Below are 8,168 nucleotides of genomic sequence, written 5' to 3'. Positions count from 1 at the left end.
TACGCTAAGTAGACATATTCGATATAAACGTAATCAATGAACAGAAATGAATGATTTCGATTCGTGCCTTAATAACAGTTTTAGAGAAACGTATAAAACATCTCCCAGGACCGGTATAATATCACTACTTCTCCTACCTTAAATATTAAATATGTCCTTTGACGGTTGCAAGAACATACAACACCTTTTCAATACGTGCGCCACCATGTTGGACTATTTTTAAAGACCCGTATTCTCTCCGAGGTCATATCTGTTGGATAATGGCTAAACTGTTTCATTTGCTCATTTGCAGTAAACTCCACATATTGCTTTACTAGTTTTTTTTTTAACAAAATAAATCGACATATCCAATGTTCGTATGTGCACACACTGGAGAGCGTTGACAATTTGGTGGCTTTTGACAAATAAATATTTTGTTCTTACCTAAGAATATTCGATCTCGACATTTTCTTTGTTTCTACATTATATCGTAATTCAAAGCCTACTGGTTCTCGACGGGTAACCGTTTTGACATTTGTTCATAATCCCTTGACGCTTAATCCTGACTCTTTTACTTAAAATAAGCTCCTGAGAGATTAGATCTTCAAGTAGCAGGCAACAGTTAAGAGTGTGGTAGTTTCGAATTTAAATATCAAATTAGAGACTAGAGGTCAATCTGGGCATCATTTTCTGTAAACATGTTATAAAGCTAATCCTCCATGCATGCGTTTGTCTGTCTGCATCATTTGCATTCAATTTCGTTGACAGGAAGATAAGTTAAAATTGATCGTGACAAGTTATTCCTTGATAAACATACCTTGTTTTTTGATATATTATGTATTCACTGTGCTGCTTGTGGAGTTTCGTGCTGTTCGTCCATGTTTCTTGTTTGTGATTTTATGTTCTATGTCTTTGGCGTTTACCCAGTGCCATTAAACCGGGTTTATGTTTAAACTTTTTGCTACTGAGCTTGTTTCTGTAGCTTTTCGCATCAATATTTATTTAAACTTTTTATTGAAATAACCATGTGTGGTGATGCAATACTAATTAGTTTATTTATATAAGTTATTCTTTATTTGGCTTCACTCTTATCTTAAACCAACGGCAGTGTTGTTCTTTTTTTTAATTTTCATACATGGCATTTCTTATCATTTGTTATATTTAATCGTTATTCAAGTGTCGCGTCAAGGGCTTTCAGCCAAACGCTTTAAGACTCGGTTTTGAGATAGAAATCACTTTCATCTAAAAAAATAATTAAATAGCCGAGGAAAATCCAATTAACAAAAACCAGTGATGCTCCGCAAAATTTATACTGACTATAAATTAGCCTTACCGATTCGATAGTTACCGTTTTGTGCCGTTATATCATGTGCCGCAATTTTGAATATCCTATGTAAAAAAAACGACATCTCCTAAATCAATTGATAAAAATCAACTTTTCTGATTCCTTCAGAGGAAACGGTCCACTTTTGATACATACTTTTGATACCGCAAATTAGCGTTTCAGAAAAAATAGGTCCGTGATAATATCAACACACACATCAAAATCAGCGAATTCGTAAACTTAAAGGTAAACTATTAAAACATATGCCTGGATATTAGTCAGGATGGCTGAGCGGTCTAAGGCGCTGCGTTCAGGTTTTCCAGGCGTTGGCTCGAATCCCACTTCTGACAAAAGTTTTGATTTCATTTGTTACGCGATTTATTCTTCAAATAGCGTAACTTGATTTTTGATTCCAATGCAGCCAAAAGGGAAGATTTTCGATTGTGAAACGACACATTGTCTTTTTCTAAAGAATGATATAATAGTAACGTGTAATTGTTATATGCATAAAAGATTAAATGCGTAAATTAAAAACCGTAGTAACTCATAGTTCACATATACCAACATCGTGCACCTGGCCTAAAATATCTATGTATAGCGTACAACATGGGGTCTTCGTTCTTAAAAGGCATGCTTTAATTCACAATAAAATTCGATGTTCTTTAGTTTTAACTTGAATATAGACCTCGGTTTGTGTTGTAACTGATGTCGGAAAGGCTTGGTATTGTAGACATACTAAATATAATTCGGCTCCTTTTTGGCTTATAAGAAAACCCCAACATGGACACTGAATGGGCTAACTCGTACCCTTAAAATATAACTATGCGTTATTAACACTTACTAATACAGAAGTTAATGTGTTAGCTTCAATGGTATTCATAGGTTTGTTCGGCCTAGCCTGAAATGGTTTAACGCATGGATATCAAGTCAGGATGGCCGAGCGGTCTAAGGCGCTGCGTTCAGGTCGCAGTCTGGTTCTCCAGGCGTGGGTTCGAATCCCACTTCTGACACATACTTTTTGGTTTGACTTCTTTAACAATGTTACAAAATGGTTTAAATCCAACATTTATATTGTGTGTTTTTTGTCTGTTATCCGAACTAATTACATCATTTTGTTTTAAGGGAAGCGACAAATCAAGTTTTCTAAAATGATTCTTCTTACCAAAAATGCAAATAGGTATATTCATTGCAGAAAAAAATATCGCACACGTGATATACGTTCGCATTCCTCGCAGAAAAAGACCTTCAAATAAAACGAATGTTTTTTTGTAACTAGTATAAAATACTCAAAACTAAAGTTAAAATGACTTGTTTCGCCATCGTTATGACATTATATTGAATTAAATAGTTTTAGAAAAAGGAACATGGTTGAATAGAATTATAAACCATCAACTTTTTACGTATATAAAAATGCCGTCGTTTGCAATGACAAAAGAATTAACATATTATTTTAAAACAACTAAATTGTTCAATATTTTTTCTCAAAAATATGAGTACTACGTTTTGTCCTATTATTAAGACAAGGTTATTTGTTACTAGAACTTTGATATTTGCTAAACGAAAATTCTTCAATTTTCAGATAAAAAAATCCAACAATAAAACCTCATGGTCGCGGTCTGCCTTAAGCATTTTCAATTTCCTGTTTTACGTCGTTTTAGTCCGCTTAAAGACTTCACATTAAGTATAATGGTGCTGTCTGATTTGTAAGTATATAAACACTTTTCCTCATCATTTTTATGGGATATAGTTGACATTTACTAATGACAAGTTCAAGACTAGTTAACGTCCATTGAAGTTCATTAATTTAAAAAAAAAATCTGAAGGTTGAATTTCTTTTTTTCTTGCAGAATGAAAGGCGAACTTGAGAAAGGGTTGATTAGTGAAAAAACAACAACGTGTTTTTAATTCAATTTAAACTAATATATTACTACGCCATTTACTATGCCATATCTTTGTTAAAAATGTATATATGATCGCTTTCACTCCTCAAAACAGTTTGAATTTATTAATTTCGGCGATTTTATTAATTCAAATTCGTTTAGGATTGATTGGCCGTTGGCGTCGTAAAATACAAGTACATCCCTCACAATGTGTTGGTCAAACGGTACATTTTCCACAATCTGCAATTATCCAAAAGATGTGGCCCCGGAAATAATACGGGTCTTTACAAATAGTCCATTATGGTGGCGCCCATAATGAAAACGTGTTTTACCTGTTTTCCACCGTCATTGGGCATATTAACACATAACGAAGAGTATCAAGCTTTTTTTCTTTTAATTTTCTTTAACTTACTCCCATTTTCTCAAAAGCGAAATTAAGACATGCATCAAAACCATTCATTGCAGTACATTGTTTGCGTTATCGAATAGGTCTTTTAAGTGTAATTGAGTTAATCGTCGGAGGCATCATCACATGTTCGTATATCTTGAATCCTCTCAAAGAGTTCTATGATCCCAACACTTGCCGGAGATTTCCGATTTGGTACGATTGGTGTTGGAAACAGGTTCGTTGTCGTGTAAATTGTTTGCGTTACCGAATGGGCCTTCTTAGTATAATTGAGTTAATCGTCGGCGACCTCATCATACATTTGTATATTTTGAATCTTATTAACGATATTTAGCCCAAAGATTGCCGGAGATGGGCGATTTGGTACGATTGGTGTCGGAAACGTGGTTGACGTCGTGTAAATAAGTTAACCGTGGACACATCTCAAAATCCGTTCAAAGGATTCAAAAGACAATACGTCTAAGTTCTCTGGCATTGAAATTATTTAGTTATGCCCATTTTACAAATAAGAAAACCGTTTGCGCTTGTTTCGCGATGCTCCAGTTTTGTACATGGTATCGGTTTCATTTAGTTCAGAGAAATGTTGTTGTTGACCTTGTTAGTGAAGTCTCCTTTTATTATTTAGAGCGAAATTATTTTTTTTTCTTAAAAGTTTCTCGTTTGTCGAACTCTAGTAGGTGTGTTTCCCGGTTTTTATAAGTACAATACTATCATTATATTATATCTCCCACTATTAAATGTAAATTTTCAGGTCTTAAATACTGTTTATGACCTTCTCATGACAGTATTTCCTGGCACCCTCTAAATTCTAGAAATCTTCATCAATATTTCTACTTGTCTCAGTTCTTACTTTAATGGGTAGGTGAATTAATGAGACATATTGGATTGACAATCTAATACTATAAAAACAACTTGTATGAACTAAGACCATTAACTGTCCGTGTAGAATAACGACTAGACATCCTTTATCCGCTTTTCAGTGTAGTAGCACAAATAGTGTTGACAAGAAGTTGATGTAAATAATCCAATCAAATATCCTTTGTTTTCAAATGATTGTTTCTGACGCAGATCACCTCAAATATAATACAGTGTATAATGGCCGAGGAGTTCCGATTTGAATAGTCTCACTGGAACTCAATAAGGTTTACTGTGTGCTCCCAAGGTTCTCTCCGCCAGAGAGTATAAAAGGCAGAAAAACACGCTTTCAGTGGGCTCAAAGTATGTTCCCATAGGAATAAAATGGATAAAATATATGACGACGCCTCCTTAAAATGCATGGAAAGCGGAAGTTTACAATTTATGTTTTAAATTGAAACCCACGCCATACTATCTTTGGAGCATTTCACTAAGCAAAAATCAGATTCTCAACGATTGCCGTTGTTATGGAAATTTTCGATCAAATAGGGTAATTTAAAAAAAAAATTGAAACAATTCAATTGCTCATTAGGAATAACGAGTTCATTTTGTTCGATTTCGCTAAATTTCACATATTGCAAATAACATTTTTTATTTCTCGTAATTATATCAACACCACCGACTTTATCAGTGTCGTCGTCGACTTAAAGCTAAATAATTGAAAAACAGGAAAGGATATATGTCAGGATGGCCGAGTTTTGATTGAATTTTAATTAGCAACTTACTGAAAGTATTTTGGTACAGTAAGGCACTATATTAGACAAGCGTAAATTTTTGATCTTGTAAGAGTAACACACATTGTCTTTTTCAAAAGAATGGTATTATAGTAACTTGTAATTGTTGTATGCATCAAAAATTAACTATTTTAAATTTAAAAAAAATCGTTTTTTTACTCATAATTTACGAATACCAACATGGTGCGCCTTGGTTAAACTCTGTGTATACCATACTATTTGTGGTCTTCGTCCATAAAGGCATGCTGGTAGCCACAATAAGTTTCGATGGACGCTGGTTAGGATTTAATATAACCCTCGGATTTTGTTGTAATTGTTATCGAAAAGGCTTGATATTGAGGACATACTTTGAATTATTTGGCACCTTATTGACTTAAGAAAACCAAATTTGTGAGAGCCTGCACGTTGAATGGGATTCCTCGCAGCCCGAATATATAACTCCGCACTAAATAGGCTTTATTATAGTCATTCTAAGACATGTTTTCCTAACACAGAAGTCAATGTGTTAGCTTTGGTTCAAAATATTAATTTGCTTTTTACACGATTACGTTTTTCTATGCAGATGGTTTGTCGTGGTCTCACTCGAATCGAAACATGCGACCATAATCTGTCTGTCTGTAATTCCATTTTTTCATAAACATTATACAAGTACTTAAGTACACATTTCGTTGTTTTTCTGTCAAGCATACAATTTGTTGATTCTACATTTTGCTTATGCGTAAATAATCGTAGACTTGTTTTGATTGGGAAATTGTGATGATGTCTTTTGTGTCTTTTGTTGCTTGTTGGATAAGACGTTTGCCTTTGATCTCCACCTCATTAAAGCACACGAATAAAGAAACATTACTTCAAACATTGAATGTTTCTTATTAATGTAGATGCGTAATAGAAAAGTATCGACATTCGTGAATGACAACTTGATCATTTTTCTCCGGCTTGCGTGAAATTATATCGTTCAAATAGTTTTAACTACCTCATACCTGTTTTCATATATGTGGTGAACGTCCCAGTCATCCCAGTTAAAAGTGATCAAATCGATGCTCGTGTGCGGAAACAGTTCAAAGCCTTTCGATGATAAATATATATATACAATTGATAAAAAAGCGCATTGTAACATAAGCCTAATTATTGCTGAAGCTAATACATGGAATATGTTTTTTTCCTCATGGACTGTGCATCTTTTACAAATACATCCATGATACCTGCAATGCCCATACTTTTGAAAATAGCCAAATGCACAAAAAAATATAAGCCTAAGGATGCCTAACTGTATGTATTTATTTGGTTAATCCTTTTAGTTTGCACTTAGTTTTTGATGAATAATGATTATTGTAGCTCGATTCAGCAATGTTCGCTTAGTTTCTGTCTCTAAAGCCTATTTAAAGCAAGTAAAAATAATGACCATTGTACTGGTTCAAACTGTTATCTACAACGTAATTTAAGAGTATGAAGAGTTTTCGTGTTTCTGTTATATACTTACAAAGTTTGGCTGAATGACTAATAGTTTTTCACATAAGTATTAATCATTCATTCAAAATTATCAGCAAAAACCTCAATTTCTAAAAAGTTGACATTAAAATTGTCTTATGTGCAAATCCGTTATCAGTGGATAATTTTATTCAAAGGGAAGTAACTTTTCGTAATGAAAAGGACAGATTCTATCAAAAATTAACTGCCACATTCTCGGAAACGCTCTCATACATTCTCCAAAGAAGTTTAAGAAATGTTAACTGGATCGAAACAAAATATGCCGTTAAAATGTCAATGTTTTTGTTCTTTGTTAAACAGATATATAATTACATCATTAACTTTGTCATATCTTTGTTCAAAAATTGTTAATATAATCGTTTCTACTGGCAGAACATTTTGGTGCCAATTAATAATTTCGACAATTTTGCAAATTAAAGACTGGTTGGTCGATTTTGTCGGAAAATACACCTTAAGGCCTCACTTTCAGTTGGTCAATTGGAACACTTCGCCATTATCCAAAAGATATGAACTCGGAAGTAATACGGGTGCCCATATTGAAAATCTGTTGTATGTGTTTTTAACCGTCAAGCGATAAATTAATTTGATCACAAAGAGTATCAAGCTGGTTTTCTTTAAATTTGAATCTTATTTCAAATTTCTACAAAGTCTATCAAACTCTAGATGTTGAGTTTTCTGGTACTTTAATATAATGACAATACTATCATTATATTTCCCAATATCTTATGCATTTTTCAAGTTTTAGGTACTGTTTATGAACTTGTCATGACAATATTTCCAGCCACCATCTAAAATTTAGCATTTTTCGTTAATACTTATGCTAGTCTTTGTTCTACATCCTGTGTTAGGTCTACTAATTAGACATATTAGATAGACAATTTAATAATATGGACATCATTTAAACGAACTAAGTCCATAAACTTTCTGTGAAGTATAACGAAGAGATATAATTTAGATGCTAATCAGGCTAAAATGTGTTGACAAGAAGTTCAAGAAAATAATCCAATCAAATATCCTTTGTTTCCAAACGATTTATTTCGAATCTACTACTACTGTACAAACCATTGATGACAATGGCCATCTCCGTCGAGCTTCTTCATATCTGGATTGGATAATGGCCGAGGTGTTCCGATTTGAATAGTCTCAAAGGCTCTTCGACGGCTCTCTCTGCCAGAGAGTATTAAAAACAGAAAAACACACTTTCAATATACTTAAAGTATGTTATCATACGAAATGATAATATAAAAGAAAACGCCTATCAAAAGGGCACGAAAGGCAGGAAATCACTATTTAAGTTATATATATGAAATTGAACCCGGAGCATTACTATATTGCGAGCATTTCAGTGGAAAAACAACAGAATCTCTCAACATTTGGCGTTGCTATGGAAATTAGCGCACCACTAAGGCATAGGAAAAAAAGACATTAAATTGCTAAAGGAT

The 8,168-nt window shown here is 33.5% G+C and overlaps 1 non-coding gene across 1 annotated transcript; it reads left to right on the top strand.

Moving 5' to 3' along the window:
• The first annotated feature begins 2,229 nt into the window (after positions 1 to 2,229).
• Positions 2,230 to 2,313, top strand: Trnal-cag (transfer RNA leucine (anticodon CAG)). Its single transcript has one exon. It is a non-coding gene; the product is annotated as a tRNA-Leu (tRNA).
• The last annotated feature ends 5,855 nt before the right edge of the window (positions 2,314 to 8,168 follow it).

This window comes from Mya arenaria, chromosome 11 (assembly GCF_026914265.1).
Source record: "Mya arenaria isolate MELC-2E11 chromosome 11, ASM2691426v1".
NCBI lineage: Eukaryota > Metazoa > Mollusca > Bivalvia > Myida > Myidae > Mya > Mya arenaria.
Note: the sequence above shows the minus strand (reverse complement) of the source record. Positions and strands in the feature narration are given on the sequence as shown.